Below are 16,739 nucleotides of genomic sequence, written 5' to 3' on the forward strand. Positions count from 1 at the left end.
CCAGGAAGGGGTTAGTCCCCTAGGACTCTGAGATCCTCCGGACCCATTTGTCTTTTGTTGCTGTTGTTTCTTCCCCTCTCCTGGTTAATAGCACTAGGCGCACTGCTGGCGCCGCTTTGGGCTGTCCCCAGACTCAAGGTGTCAGCCAGAGTGGGAGAAGGTGGTCATTTTCAACTCAAGAAGACTTCTTCCAGGCTCCTGGGTGGCAGACTGCTCCAGAGCTAATCTCGTTTTCAGTGACAGCCACAACTATTTCTACGGCCGGGTTTCCTGGATCCGCCTCCCCACCCCCTCTCGGGGTCCTTTGCCCCAAAGGACTTTGCCTTTCCTTTCCCAGTTGGACACCTGGCACCCTCCACAACCGGACATGCCTGCAGAAGCCCGCGGGCGGGAGCCGCTCCATCTGACTCTTCCACCCGGGACACATCCAGCAGGAGGCAATGCCCGAGGTGGCGACGCGACAGTGAAGCCTGCACCGGGAGCTGCCCGCCGAGCTGCCCAGGTGCCTCGCTTTCGGGACAGATCGGGCAAGTGCCAAGCTGGGGCCGCCGGAGCCGAGCCGGGAACTGCGTTTGCCCGGGCCGAGGCGGAAGCCGGAGCATTTGGGGGACGGGACCGCGGGAACCCGGAAACACCCGGGCCGCACCAGCTGGCGGCGGCGAAGGCGGCAGGAGCCGGCAAGCTTTGCGCGTCGGGGGTCGCGGGGGACCCAGCGGGGCTCCGGGCGGGGCTGAGCCGCCGCCCGGGGTGCGCGCAGCCGGCCGAGCTGCGCGGGAGGTGAGCGTGGCGCGCTCCTGGAGGGCGGCGGGCGCAGGGCAGCCGGCTGCTGCGGCGGCCGCCGGGGCGCGAGAGGCTGCCGGCGGGGGGCTGGGGGGCGGGGGCCCGGAGCAGCTCCGGGAGGAGGAGGAGGGGGAAAAGGTGTGCGGGGGCGCTGATGGAAAGTCCGAGTGAAGGGGACCGTGTCGAACTCAGCAAGGGTGGGAGCGGGTGAAGTGACGCGTTGTACCTCCGAGGGAAGACGTGCGGAATGTGCTGGGTGGAGGAGGGAAAAGGGCCCGAGGAAAGGGGTGTGTCAAGCGGCTGAAAACGGCGCTGTGAGCCTCAGAGCCCGGGGCGTGCGGAGCCAGGTGGCCCGTGGGCCCGGTTGGCGGTCATTCCTTCAGTGAACGAACCTTGGGCTCCTGCTCCGAGTGTAGCCTTGTGGTAGTCGCTGATCCACCAGACCAGGACCCTGCGCTCAAGAAGCTGCAGGGACTTCAGGAAATGGAAGTGCTGTCCTTGGTAAGGGTAGTACCTAGGCAAGGGCTGTCCGAAGCTGGGTGAGATTATCAGAACAGGTTGTGTGTGTGTGTGTGTGTGTGTGTGTGCGCGCGCGCGTGTATGTTGGGGGAGGGTTCTGAGTGTCGAGGAAGGTAAGATGTGAACATTTATTTAAACCAACTAAACACCTCTCGGGAATGCTGGTTCACATGAGTTAAAGAATGATATTAGATGTAATGGGCCAAAAAAAAAAATAATAAATGTAATGGGCCTTGCTTAGCAAACCACTTACACTTCATTACTTTATAGTGGAAAAGACTGAATCTTTTATTATGGCCTATTACATGCAGTATTTGAAAGTGGAATCAGAGTTTTTGGTTTTCCGTCAGCATTCAGCTTGGATAAAGATGAAATGTGGTAGTTTCTCACTTGGTGCTCTTATTTTCATTGGTAAAACTCGGGTTGTTTCCTTTAAGGTAATGACTTTTTAAGTTTACATTTCTGGTCCTAACATTTCCTCCCAAGTATAGATTCTACTTTTTTCAGCATTTCAATTTGCTTCTCCCCTTTTTCATTCCCACTCCCTGTGTGCAAAATGTGGTGCTTCTGCCCTCTTACTTGCCCTATAGCAGTGACTTCCAAACTGAACTTGCTTCCCTCAATCTGCTCCTCTTCCAGTCACTCCCTTCCATACTGCTTCTTAAAGATAGGGAGCTTATGCAGTCCCTGGTTACTTCCCTCAGAAATATTCCGTGACCCTCTATTGGCTCCCAAACAAATGTAAAATGATTTAGGGTGGTATTCAAACCCTTCAAAATTGGAGCTGTTCATAGCTCCACTCAGATTGATATGTCCTTTTCATTTTTTAAAATTACTGTGTCCCACATAATTCTATTTTTTAGCAAAACCACAGTACTTGCTTGGAAATGTTATTTCTGAACATGGTCTATGCCTACCTGCCTTGGTCTTTGCTTGTATCCTTTATTTTACAAGGAAGGTCTTCCTTACCATCTTTGTAGAAATTCTACTTATTCTTTAATGCCACCTTCTTTTAAAAAATATTTCTTATTAAGATATAATTGGCATGTTACATTATATTAATTTCAGGTGTACAACATAAGGATTTGATGTTTGTATATATTGCAAAATGATCACCACAATAAGTCTAGTTAAAGTTCATTACCACACATAATTACACATAAGAACTTTTAAGATCTACTCTCTTAGCAACTTTCAAATATATAATACAGTATTATTAACTGTAGTCACCATGCTGTACAATATCCCCAGGACTGACTTATTTTATTTATAACTGGAAGTTGACACCTCCTTTAAAAAAATTTTTTTAAATGTCTATTTATTTTCTAGAAAGAGAGAGCAAGCAGGGGAGGGATCAGAGAGAGAGGGAGACACAGAATCAGAAGCAGGCTTCAGGCTCTGAGCTGTCAGCACAGAGCCCGACGTAGGGCTTGAACCCACAAAGGGCGAGACCGTGACCTGAGCTGAAGTTGGATGCTTCCAACTGAGCCACCCAGGTGCCCCTTTACCTCCTTCTTATAAAGCTTTTTGAAGTCTACTATTAGTCCAAAGTATTTTCTTCCTTCCTTCCTTCCTTCCTTCCTTCCTTCCTTCCTTTCTTTCTTTCTTCTTTTTTTTTTAGGTTTAATTTTGAGAGAGCAAGGGTGGGGTAAGGGCAGAGAAAGAAGGGGACAGAGGATCTGAAGCAAGCTCTGAGCTAACAGCAGCCAGCCCAGTGCAGGGCTTGAACTCAGGAACCATGAGATCATGACCTGAGCAGAAGCTGGATGGTCAACCAACTGAACCACCCAGGTGCCCCCAAAATATTCTTTTCCTCTCATGTGCTGAGCTTTGTAATTTTATAATACTTGTTAAATTTGTACTTTACTATGATTATTTGAGGAATTTATTTATACTATCTCAAAGATTTATTACTAGGGTCAAACATGGAACAGAAAAGCAATTTCACGGGTACCAGGGTAGCTCAGTCAGTTAAGCGTCTGGTTCTCGATTTCAGCTTGGGTCATGATCTCCATGTTCATGGGTTTGAGCACCATGTTCATGGGTTTGAGCTCTTCCCCCCGCCCCCCGCCCCTCGCTTGCACACAGGCTGTTTCTCTCAAAATATATACTTAAAAAAAAACTTAAAAAAGAAGCAATTTCAAATATAATATTATTAATAAAAATCTGAAATAAGATTATACCAAAACACAAGAATTAATCCTTGTCTCTAGGATTACTTGTATCACAATTTGTATCAAGTTGTTCAGCTTCAGCTTACAGGGCTTTAGCAAAAGGGCAGTTTTTGTTCTTAATGATTCCAAGTTGGAAGAGTGGGAGAAAATTGAAAATGTTAGTTTGGAGAGTCAGCCAGATATTGAAGGAAATTAGAAGAATTCAGGGTCCAGTCCGGTTTATAGGTAGGTAACAAAACCTCAAAGACATTGAACAGGACTAGTATCTGATATCCACAATACTGTGCTACCGAAATACAATTTCTTTTTCTCTACAGTATCTCTGTTTCTGCAAAGATAAACACAGTAAGACTAATTTGTTTGCAAAATAGTCTGGTTTCATGAAGCTTGGTCTGATTAGTTACGTAAGAATAGGGATTAATCTAGGCTCTTTTAAAGTCTGCTTTGCTGGAACTTTTCAGAAGGAGTCTCAGAGTGGACTTTTAAAAGCTTCTCAAGGCTGGGAAGCCAAGCCAAGGACTCGCCATTAGACTTTGCCAGCAGTACCTTTAGAATTGGGTGAATTCCTCTCTTCTGTCTTCTAGAGGTTTCCAAGAGATCTTGAGGTTCTTGGGCCTGCTAGGAATTGACCTTCCTTACTCCCCTGGTGAGTTTAAGAACCCTGAAAGCAAGATACCAACTGGCTTTATTGTTTGTTTTTTGAAGGGACTTTATTGGCTCTATAAAGTCAATCTTAGTTCCTTAAAGCTGTCTGGTCATATCTAATATTACACCCATCCTTCTCAAATGTGACATTCCAGTCAAAACTTGGGCAGTATAGCCTGTGTTTCCAATTGTGTCTTGTTACTGGAGAACAGATTCTTATTCAACTTATGCAAATAACTATGTTGTCATAAATTAAAAGTACTATGAGTTTCTGAATTCTGGAGGAACTAGCTAAGAAGAAAAAGATAAATGTTTCAATTCTGTTTACAAAGGTACCCTTTACCAAATTGATGTAAATTATAGAAAGCTTGAGAGAAAAGGTTTCCTTAACTCTTTTATACAAAATGTTAAAGAACCAGTAATGTTTCAAACAAAAACTCATAAAAATTATAATCATCCTCATCTTTTTATTCCATCCCATTTAATTAATTCTTGTTTTGCTTGATCTTGGATTAGTAGTTTATGAACCTATCAGTTTTTTTCCATGGAGTTCTGGAAATTCTTCCCCAGTCCAATGGTATGATCTTAAAGTTATCAGAAACCGGTATTCTAGAGTACTTGTGAGAATCCTTTCCATGAATCTTTGAGGACAAGCATTTTTGGATTGTAGCAGCTTGTAAAAGCTTTCATGAAAGCATCAGTGTAAAAAAAAGAACTATCTGTAACTGACAAGTCTTAAAATGGCCATTGTTAAAGATCTGAGGAGAGATCATTTTAATATAGTTGACAAGGATATTTGGTTATTTCTGTGACACATATTTTAAGATGATAACTGAAATTATGACTGATAGCATTATACCAGGATAAATCAGATTTTTAAGGATCTTCATACAATTTCTGGAACCATATTAATAACATTTATCCATACAGATATAACCTAAGAAGGTTAAATATCACTTCTTATTTGGCAATATTTTCTTTATATATATATATATTTTTAAGTTTTTTAAAAATTAATTTATTTTGATAGAGAGCATAAACTCCGGGGGGGGGGGGGGTGGTCTGAGAGAAGGAGAGGCAGAATCCCAAGCAGCCTCTGGGCCATCAGTGCACAGCCCAATGCAGGGCTTGAACTCACAAACTGTGAGATCATCATGATTTGGAAGCTTAACCAACTAAGCCACCCAGGCATCCCTGACAATGTTTTCTATATAATTTAACATACCAAATACACCTCATTAGTTTGACATCTTTCTTTTTATAAGGAGAGAGAATATATCTTTTGAGATGTTTCAGGGACCCTCTGGAACAAATCAAAGTTCTAGCTCAAAAAGACTTCATTTAGAACTTGATTTTTGGGAATTTTGCCAAACATATTAAGTTAAAGAAAAAAATTTTTAATGTTTATTTATTTTTGAGAGAGACAGAGTGCAAGCGGGGGGGGGGGGGCGGGTGGGCAGAGAGAGACAGAATCTGAAGTAGGCTCCAGGCTCTGAGCTGTCAGCACAGAGCTGGATGCGGGGCTTGAACTCATGGACCATGAGATCATGACCTGAGCCAAAGTCGGATGCTTAACTGACTGAGGAACCCAGGCACCCCCAAACATATTAAGTTTTAAAATACATGATTAAATGGGATCATAGGTCCTATGAAATAATACTTCGTTATCCATTTAACCAAAGTGACAAACACATTGAAGGCAAATACTGAAAGTTACATAGTTATATATATTTACATATAATAAACATAAATGAACTCTTTTAATAGAAAAGACTCTGTTTTCTTAAGTAATCAAAGACGGGATAAAGAAAATGGGAAGTACAGGAAGTTATTTTGATAAAACATAGGATCTTTGTTTTCTAGGCAGATTACTTAAAAGGTAACGGAAAACTTTTCACAATCTTATCAAGAGCAGACCCATAGTCCAAGAAAGCTTTGCTCTCTTAGAAGAGACAAGACTCGATTCTAGTTTTGCATCAATGTACTTTAGATATTAAGGCTCATTTTTATAACCCTTATAATTAACGCACTCGGTTTTAGCCATCATGACCATTTGAAATAAGTATCTCCTCTACTCTCTTCCCAGCTTTCTATATCCGTTTAGTTTTTGTCTTTTATTCTGCTCTTTCTCATTCTAGAACAACGAATTATTCTATTTTAGGGCAAAATTACTCTTTTTTTTCCTTTAGCAAAAACATATCTCCATATCATATTTTTTTCATACCAAAACACATCTTACTTTCCTTGTATATACTAAGTCCCCCCGCCTTCTTCCTAGTATTTTAATTACATATATTAATTAGAATTCTTAACCTTAATTCTAGCAAAAACTAGGAAGTAATTGTGAAGTGTTTGTCATACACCAACATTCTGTACATTGGCAAATTTATGAATACTTCATTTCCTCATTTCTAGAGCTATATGCTTCTTCATGGTATAATTTTTTCATTGTTTTTCAACGTGGTACAAAACATATTTGCGAACAGACCCAAATACCCCTGGTTGCTTTTTAATAAGAGGCAAAAAGTAGGTTAACTTACATTCAGTTATTAATGTTTCACCATTTTGCCTTATGTGGGATAATATACATATTCAGTGAATATTCATCATTTCACTTGACTTAGCAAAACTCTAAGGCTGTAAGTTACCAAAGATATTTGGTAAACTTTCAAGCAGACATATTATAAAAAAAAATTGTTGAAAAGTTCATTTATGAATTTTTATATTTTTTAACTTTTTTACATTAAACTTACAGTTATTTAATTTGGTTGTTTTAAATAAATATGTTTAAATTATTCATGAAAATTTCATGAGATGGCAACTAGCCATCTTATTAAATTACTTTTCTTGCTGACCAATTTTGTAACACAGAGATAACATATGCTTATTTGACTAGTAAACCCAGGTAGAAAAGCTGTATGTCTATTATATTTAATGCTGACAACTCTGGAGATATATCCATTTTTTGTTTGGCTGGTTTGTTGTTTTTTTTGTTTTGTTTTGTTTTTTGCTTTTTTGAACTAACTCAACAATATTCTTATTTGCCAAAGATTAACTGAGTCGTGTGAACTTAAAATTTGAGTTAGTTTCTGTATTCTCTGAGAGAATACTAAATTAATATAGCACTTCTTTTTCTTTAATTCAGTTAAATTGAGCTCTTTTACAAATTAATTTTGGCAAGACCATCCAAAGGTAGAAAAATGTCACACATCTAAAACATACAGAAAAACACAAATAGAGATCTTACAGCTTTTCTTTTAAATTCTTAAATTATTGTACCATGTGTCAGGTACAATAATATAAAACTCTCTAGTTTGTAAAAGAACAGTTGGATCCAAATTGTGTTTATGGCAGATGGAAGAAGATAAGGTTACCTGCTCAGATGGCTAAAGCTTTTTACAATATTTGTTGAGAAGACTTTGAAGATTATTCATTTGCCCAGTTTCCAAATAGCTCCATTTCCCTTTTCAGCATCAGGTAGTTGCTTCTGGGTAGTTGTCTCTGACTCCAGCTGCTTCAAGTTCAAGTGACAGTAGGCATTGAGGGCTGAAGTGGGAAGGGAGAAGTCTTGCAGGTGGACAGAGGGATGGAGGAAGTAGGGGCCTGAAGAATTCAGGGAACTGAATGGAAGATCTGAAGGTGGCGAAAAAAGGAAGGAGGAGCGGAAACCATGGGAAGGGAGAGAGGTCTTAGAGGAACAAGTTTGGGAAGATGTTAGGTTCCCCAAAGAAGCCAGTGAAGTTCCAGATTATCCTCAGCAAAATCATGCCAACAAGAGGGAGGTGGACAGAGTTGGCAGAGCATATGGTCAGCAGGGGTTCAAGAAGAGGTTTCAGTTGACTGTAAAGTTCCCATGGGAGGAACAGGATGAAATAGAACAAGAGCGGCCTTAAAAAACAAAAAACTCCCATCGGGCTCTGAATATCAGCTTCCAGTTAGACTAACTTTTGACCAGAGAGCTCCTTTAAAAAATCCCTTCAAGGGGCGCCTGGGTGGCTCAGTAGGTTAAGCGGCCAACTTCGGCTCAGGTCATGATCTCGCGGTCCGTGAGTTCGAGCCCCACGTCGGGCTCTGTGCTGACAGCTCGGAGCCTGGAGCCTGTTTCAGATTCTGTGTCTCCCTCTCTCTCTGACCCTCCCCTGTTCATGCTCTGTCTCTCCCTGTCTCAAAAATAAATAAAACGTTTAAAAAAAATTTTTTAAAATAAAAATAAAAAATCCTTTCAAATATCTCATTATCTATCAGGTTTCAGCTGGGATAAACAGTAAATATTCATGGCAGTATTGAACTCCTTTAAAAATATTTTTTTTTTCCGGGCGCCTGGGTGGCTCAGTGGGTTAAACGTCCGACTTCAGCTCGGGTCACAATCTCGCGGTCCATGAGTTCGAGCCCCGCATCGGGCTCTGGGCTGATGGCTGGGAGCCTGGGGCCTGCTTCCGATTCTGTGTCTCCCTCTCTCTCTGCCCCTCCCCCGTTCGTGCTCTGTCTCTCTCTGTCTCAGGAATAAATAAACGTTAAAAAAAATTTTTTTTTTTTTTCCTGGGATGCCTGGGTGGCTCAGTCAGCTGAGCATCCAACTTTGGCCCAGATCATGATTTCAGGGTTTGTGGGTTTGAGCCCTGCATTGGGCTCCATGCTGACATCTGGGAGCCTGGAGCCTGCTTTGGATTCTGTGTCCTCTCTCTCTGTGCCCCTCTCCTGCTCATGCTCTGTCTCTCACTCTCTCTCAAAAATAAACATTAAAAATAAATAAAAATTTTTTTCTTTTTTTTTAAACCAAGGGTATACCTATCAAGTGACTCAAAACCAAAACCAATACCATTTATAACTTAATGCAAGAGACATCCCCAAAGAAGGTAGAAAAGTTGCAGCCCTCCAGAACCACTCCCAAAGATAGCCAAAAGAAAGAGACAACACGTCCCCACCTCATCCTACCTCCCCCCCCCCCACAGCTGGCAACAGTCAGTAGGATGCTAGTTTCCAATGGGATGTGACCCACATTTCTGTCCAGCTCCTATTCTATATTCTGTATTCTTATATTCTTATTCCATATTCTTCTGGCTCCTAACCTGATGGTTGAGCCACTTACACACTCAAGAACCAATAACCAGCATGCCCCAGGCAAGCAGAAAGCCAAGCCAAATTCTCAGGGCACAAAATGAGGCAAATAGGAAAGTAATAGCTGTACTTTGGGAGACAAGGATCAGTAACCAATGGGTACCCCAAACCAAATTCCCAAGACTGTTAATTCAGAGAACTAATATTTACAAGTGTTTTTCTTCTGCTAATCTGAATTTGGAAAGGAAGGGACAGTGAAATTTTACCTTCCTCTCTGGACTGGGCATTACTGACAAATAAAGGAGAGCTGGTTTTGTAAGATTTCTTAACGTTTCTGCCTTCTGCCAGTTCTTCCGGGGTCCATCTGTAAGCTCTAGAGTGAGCGGGGTGCTCAGCAATCCCATCCTTGGCCACCAGGGGACATATAGGGGAGGAAAATAATTTTCCCTCCGATATTCTGAGTTCCTAGCTAAGACCCTTACAATAAAAGATTAACAGGAGAAAAACAGTTTATTAACATGTGTTCTCCATGTATACAAGGTATACATACACACTCAGGGAAAATTAGAAACTCATAGAAATAGCTTTAGCATTCAGGATTAAATACCATTTTAAGAGGGAAAAGAAAAGGGACATGTAGGTTTCATAGGGGAGAGTAAGTGATTTTTAGGAAAGATGAATGGGCCCTTAGAAGAACAGATTAGAGGTAAGATAGTTTGTGACAAGATTTATCTGGGTGTGGTGTTAATTTCTAATCTGCTCTCCTATAGTGACTCATTCCTCCCTGGTTGATGAAACTCCTTTGGGGAGGGGATTTATGACAACTGAGTTCCTTTTAGAGGATTTGTTTTTAGGCAGATAAGGGAGGTTTGGGGAAAGCCTACCCTGCTTTTGCTGTTAAAAATTGTTAAATGCCCAGGGGCACCTGGGTGGCTCAGTCAGTTAAGCATCTGACTCTTGATTTCTGCTCAGGTCATAATCTCACAGTTTCATGGATTTGAGCCCTGCATCAGGAACACTGTCAGTGCAGAGCCTGCTTGGGATTCTCTGTCTCTCTCTCTCCACCTCTCCCCAACTCTCAATCTCTGTCTCAAAAATAAATAAATGAACAAACATTAAAAAATCTTTTTTCTAAGTACCTACAACTGAAAACAGCCAATATGCTAAAGTGGCATATTTTTGGGGTGGCATGTTCTATTTCCTTTCATCCCCATTGTATAGATGAGAATATTAAAGGTCAGACAGGTCAAATAATTGACCGTAGGGTCTACACACACTATTTACACTGTCTCGGTTATATTTGAAATGATTATAATTTGTATCCTCAGATGTGCCTTTCACTCAGTAGGAACTCAATATGATGAATGCATGACTGGATAAACATTAGAACCAACTCAGTTAAAGCCCAATCTTATCATTCAGTAGCTGTGAAGTATAACTTTTGAACTTCTTTCCTTCTGAAAGTTTTAGAGAAGGAACTTTCTATTTGATATTAATCTGTGGAATTTTTGTGCATGTTTAGAAACTAAAAAAAAAATTAAGAGTAAATTCATGATCTGTCTGGGTAACTGAAATCAAACCAACAATTACTAATGTCATTGAACATCTCCATTTGAATATTATCAAACCAGCAGTTAATATTTTATTCATGTGTATGAATTTATTATTAAAGTTCAGATCAATGTGAATTGGTAGTGTAACATTAGATTTCGACCCTCTAAACAGCAAGCATATTCTAAGTATATTCAACTTGTCCCCTTTAATGAAAGAGTGTAGTGCTGTGGTTATATATTTTTAGTGGATTTTTAAGTGTCTTTGCTATGTAGATTTGAGAGTGTTTGGTATACAATATGAGGGTTTTTACTTTATAAGCTTGAATGTTACCCGGTTTCTCTATCTAAATTGGCTACTCAGAATTCTTATTAGTGTATCATTTTTAGATACCACTCAAAACCCAAAGAACCAGTTGCTGTCTGAAGATAAATGTTTTGATTGAAAAAGTATGCTGGATCAGGTAATATAGTAGAAATTAGAGCTTAAGATGAAGCAGAAACTCTTAGGTCACAACAGGTAAAATGCTAAAACAAAACAAACAAACAAAAAAAACCCCACATTTTAATAAGAGAGTGCCTGCATACAACTTTACACCTGCTTTACCTACTTTTTCTGTAAAAGTTGGATGTGAAGTTTTTTCTAAACTCATGTATTCTTTAAAGCCAATTTTAAACATTTCTATTAGTATTTTTTAACATGAGTAAATCTTATAAAGATATTCAATGAATATTCAAATAAAGCATTGTATTTTAACCATTTTATCTGATTGATACCTTGTAATCCTCATAACTGTGCCACATGTGAGGTACATACTGTTTTTCCTCCATATTATACATGAAGGAGAGGAGGGGCAGAGAGGTTAAATAGTTTGCTTTATTTATCAAGTGGTGGGGACAGAATGTGAAATTAGGCAATCTGAGTCCAGAGGCATACTCTAATTTACTATGCTGACTGTCCCCTAAAACTTACACTTCCTTAAACACTGAGCCTTCACTGTGAAGACCATGCAAAAGACTTACTGCAAAAACTCATAAGCCATGAATTGGTAGCTTTGAAAGAAGTCTTGCTTTGTATTTGAGCTCTGACATGTTATGCAAGGCAAATTATATACTTAATATCTCAGAACCTACAGTTTTAAATCTATAAAATGAGTGATTCCTCCTTTTACAGATTAAATGAGATTTATTTATTTATTTTAAATTATTTTGTTTTTAGTTTATTTTTTGAGAGAGCAGGGGAGGAGCAGGGGAGGGGCAGCCCAAACAGGCTGCACGTAGCACAGAGCCCGATGCGGGACTCGAACCCACAAACCATGAGATCATAACCTGAGCCGAAATCAAGAGTGGGACGCTTAACCAACTGAGCCACCCAGGCACCCCCAGATTAAATGAGATTTAAATGTGATGATGCCTGTAAAGCACCTAGTGCAATATCTGATGAGCTGTAGGGTGCTCAGTAAATGTTCTTTTATTAATTTAACATCTCTCGTGAAGTTACAATTATTAGAAAACATTTCATGAGAACCAGTTTCTGCATGGGTGCCTCTACCTTTTATTTATTATACAGAGAGACTTAATTCACAAGGATCATTCTAACCTTCTGAGAATTTACTTATTGTGGAGTTTACTTATTTTATAAATCCAATACAGAGTAAACGCCTAGTATGTGATAGGCACAGGTAAGGAAATGCAAGATATACAATGATAAATGAAACACAGAAGTGCATATATGTCAACAAATTAGATTAATAAAATTTATAAGTGGTATTATAAAATACAAGTATAAAATTACATTGGAATATAGTAGAGGGAAGGCTTCAGTCTCCTTGAAACTTAGGAAAATTTCACTGAGAGTAGACTTGTATCTTAAGGCCCATAAATGTACAAGTTCTACAGGTAAAGAAGAGGAAAAGTGTTTTTTAAAAAGGGATATTTGTTCCGAGAATGCACAAAGAAAAGTGTCTGAGACAGGTCATAGTTTATGGCAGGGAATTTAGGTTGGGGCCAGATTTGTGAGGGGCTGTGTTATGTGAGTTTGTACTGTATCTTCTATTGGTAGGGAGTTAGTTAAATTTTACAAAAAGGGAAGGAATGTGATCAGGTCTACAGTTTATTAAGACGTCGGCTATATGGAGGATAGAGCTGTGAGAGTCTGAAGGCTGTCCCATGAGTTAGTAGGCAGAGTGCCATGAGACTTGAACAGTAAATATTGAATAAGCATAATCAAAATGTACTCATAATCCGTGTATGAACCCATATATACGTAATCTCCTAAGACTGTAGGTTTACCTGGGAGTGGTTGCAATTTCCTGTTTAGAAAGGGCGGTGGTTAAAAAAACCACCACTACACAGAATTTGAATTCTAATAGTGGAATTTTGTCCTTAGGGGAGGGTGGTAATCTTTGCTTAAATACCCAAGCACAGTTAATAGCTAGAGTTAAAAAAAAACAAAATTTGTCCTTGACAGTCTGTCAAACTATAAACCCATAAATACCAGCTCATTCTATATGTTCTAATTTCAGTTAAATTATTTTAAACATGTTTTTCTAAAATTTTTACCATTTGTGAGTGGTGCAAAGAAAAACATCTTAAGGTCCCTGATCTTTCAGGTTTTTCCTCAGGCTGAATTAAATAAATGGCTAAACATCATTCTTGATTATCCTTGTACATTTTAATACTTAAACATTTGAAAAATGCTGTAACCTTGTTATTAATGTTAGTGCTTGGGTAATAACATAGAATTATTATATTATGTTTGGTTTTCTGCATATACATAGATATGTTTTAGATGACATGTTCTGACTCATGTAGTATAACTGTAACTGGACAATAAATCATGTTTATTTTTAAAAATTTTTTTTAACTTTTATTTTTGAGAGAGAGACAGACGTGAGCAGGGGAGGGGCAGAGAAAGAGGGAGACACAGAATCCAAAGCAGGCCCCAGGCTCTGAGCTGTCAGCACAGAGCCCGACGCACAGGGCTTGAACTCACAAACTGTGAGATCGTCACCTGAACTGAAGTCAGACGCTTAACAGACTGAGCCACCCAGGCGCCCTGGACAATAAATCATGTTTAAAGGAGTCAATTTGAAAATAGTCTAGTGTGAACAGAAAATTTTAGATTGGGAATTGTTTTCTAGTTTATAAACTATATCTGATTATCTGCTATTAATATTTTAGGTTATAAAAAACAAAGACATGAGTAAAAATGTGATGATCTGTGTATTCTTTGTCTTTCATGTCCTTTAAGATAAGAAAGAAACGGATGTTTTCTAAAATAAGCACTAGTAGAAGAATTACTTTGTAACATTTAGTTAAGTCCTTACCTTCCCTATAGAAATGTTATTAACCATTTAGTTCTGTGAACCAAGTGGATGGGCTTCAAATTTTCCGTGACAGAACATCACTAGAGTAATATCTTATTTATTTGGTATCCTTGGTTTTTTTTCTGAGTCTGGCATTTATTTTTAAAAATATTTATTAAGCACAAACTGTGTGAGAGGAACTGTTGTATGCACTCTTCAATGTAAACCAGTTTTCCTGGTAACTGATTTATTCGTTTGAGTACTGAAAACTTAATTTTATTTTCTTTTTTTCAACGTTTATTTTTTTTGGGGACAGAGAGAGACAGAGCATGAATGGGGGAGGGGCAGAGAGAGAGGGAGACACAGAATCGGAAGCAGACTCCAGGATCCGAGCCATCAGCCCAGAGCCCGACGCGGGGCTCGAACCCACGGACCGCGAGATCGTGACCTGGCTGAAGTTGGATGCTTAACCGACTGCGCCACCCAGGCGCCCCTTATTTTATTTTCTTAAAAAAAATTTTTTTTAACATTTATTCAATTTTGAGAGACAGAGAGTAAGTGGGGAAGGGGCAGAGAGAGAGGGAGACATAGAATCTGAAGCAGGCTCCAGGCTCTGAGCCATTAGCACAGAGCCTGAGACGAGGCTCAAACTCACAGACCTGCGAGGTCATGACCCCAGCTGCAGTCAGATGATGCTTAACTGACTGAGCCACCCCGGTGCCCCTGAAAGCTTAATTTTAACCAGTCTTCCTCCTAAACATTTTAAATGCTTTCTGCCTAAGTAGACATAGAATGGAGAACAATTAAAAATTTAAAATATAGATTCTTGTATTGATTTCCTGTGGCTGCTGTAACAAATTATCCCAGCTTGGTTGCTTAAATGAAGAGAAATCTATTCTCCCAGAATTCTGGAGGCCAGAACTCCAAAATCAGTATCATTAGGCCGATAATCAGAGAGGCTGGTAATCAAAGACTCTGGAGGCTCTAAGGAAGTATCCATTCCTTTCTTCTCCCAGTTTCCTTCCTTGGTTTGTGGCTGCATTACTCATGGACAAGGCCAGCATCTTCAAATCTCTCTCTGGATCCATCTTCACACTGCCTTCTCCTCTTACGTATTTGTGTTCTCCTTTTCTGTCTGTCTTTCATAAGGACACTTGTATTTAGGGCTCATTTAGCTAATCCAGGATAATCTTCCTGTCTCAAGATCCTTAACTTAATTTCATTTTAAAAATCCCCTTTTCCAAATAAGGTATCATTTACAAGTTCTAAGGATTAGGACCTTTATCTTTGGGGGCCATTATTCAGCCTACTACAATCCTCAGACGTATTTTAATATCTGGACATGTGCTAGGATATAGAGATTGTAAAAATATATAGAATGTAGGATCCTGGGGCCCTATGAAGTTGTAAAGTCAATTTGCTTTTTATTTCAAGTCCTTGACAGGATCAGACTTTGGATTTCTTTTTCAGAAATACTGACTTTGTAGCTAAAAGAGATAAGTTGTTTTAAGGCAGTCATGGAAACTTTCTGATACCTTACTTGAACCATGGTCTGTGAATTTAGGGTCTCAAGTTCATTATTTTTTTTTCTCCAAGTCTTCTAGTTACCTTGGAAACAACAAATGAACACCATTAGATGCCAATTTCCAGTAAAATGTTTGTGGCAGCAACTACTTGATCACCTAAAGCCTTATGTTGATTATAGGTATTTATAGACGATAATTTTTTTAAGTTTATTTATTTATTTTGAAAGAGAAAGAGAATACCCGTGCACACACTGGTGGGGAAAGAGCAGAGAGAGGGGGAGAGAGAGAATCCCAAGCAGGCTCCACGCTCAGTGAGGACTTGACGTGGGGCTCCACGATCGTGAGATCATGACTTGAGCTGAAATCCAGAGTCAGACACTTAACCAGCTGAGGCACCCAGGTGCCCCTACAGGCAATAATTTAATTTCTGCCTTAACATGATGAACTACCAGTGGCTCCTTACCACTGGTAATAGGATCATTAATGGCCTTAAATCTAGTCAGGTCAGAAAAGTGATTCCAAATTACTATCACTGTGGTTCTGTTACCCTAGAAACCACATTTGGTACCAAAAACTGTATCAGGGTTCAATAGAGAAACAGAACCCTTCACTATTATAGAATAAGGGATTTATGATAGGAATAAGACCTGTGACAACTGTGAGAGAAGCAGGGGAAGTCACGGTCAAAAAAGAGAGTGGTGAAGGATTACTGAGAAGTCACTAAGTAGCCTTCCTGAAAGACTAGTGTGTATACTCAAGTCAGAGCTTTCAAAACCATCTAGGAAGGAAAGCATGTCCTGTAGCCAGAATAGGATCATGTAATGGAGCTGGTGGGAGAGTGTAGAGAAAGCTATCCTCTCTTTGTAGCTGTCTTTCACTGTCCACATCAAGAGTCTGGTGGAGAGCCTGAGTCCACTCTTATGCAGTAGGATCAGCAGTTGTGAGGAAGAGCTGACCCAGTGCAGGGAAGAGTGAAGATAACTGGAATCTGTTTCTCTGTTTCTGTTTTACCACATGTAATCCTGCAAATTTTCTGAGTGTAATGGCTCTTGCATCACTCTTGTCTTCCTAGTTTTGTGCGGACTTTGTGTTTAGCCAGTTCTAACCTAGCACCATACAGAGTAAGGGACTGTTTGAGTTTATGAGTTTAACGAAGTTGACATAAGGTATCATAATTTT

At 39.9% G+C, this 16,739-nt stretch overlaps 1 protein-coding gene across 1 annotated transcript in view; it reads left to right on the top strand.

The window, feature by feature from the left end:
• The first annotated feature begins 323 nt into the window (after nt 1-323).
• SLC35A3 (solute carrier family 35 member A3) overlaps nt 324-16,739 on the top strand; it is a 54,244-nt gene continuing 37,828 nt past the window's right edge. The window contains exon 1 of the mRNA XM_043575658.1: nt 324-777. The gene's annotated coding sequence lies outside the window, so the exon portion shown is untranslated. The remainder of the gene's footprint in view (nt 778-16,739) is intronic.

Source organism: Prionailurus bengalensis, chromosome C1 (assembly GCF_016509475.1).
Source record: "Prionailurus bengalensis isolate Pbe53 chromosome C1, Fcat_Pben_1.1_paternal_pri, whole genome shotgun sequence".
Lineage (NCBI taxonomy): Eukaryota > Metazoa > Chordata > Mammalia > Carnivora > Felidae > Prionailurus > Prionailurus bengalensis.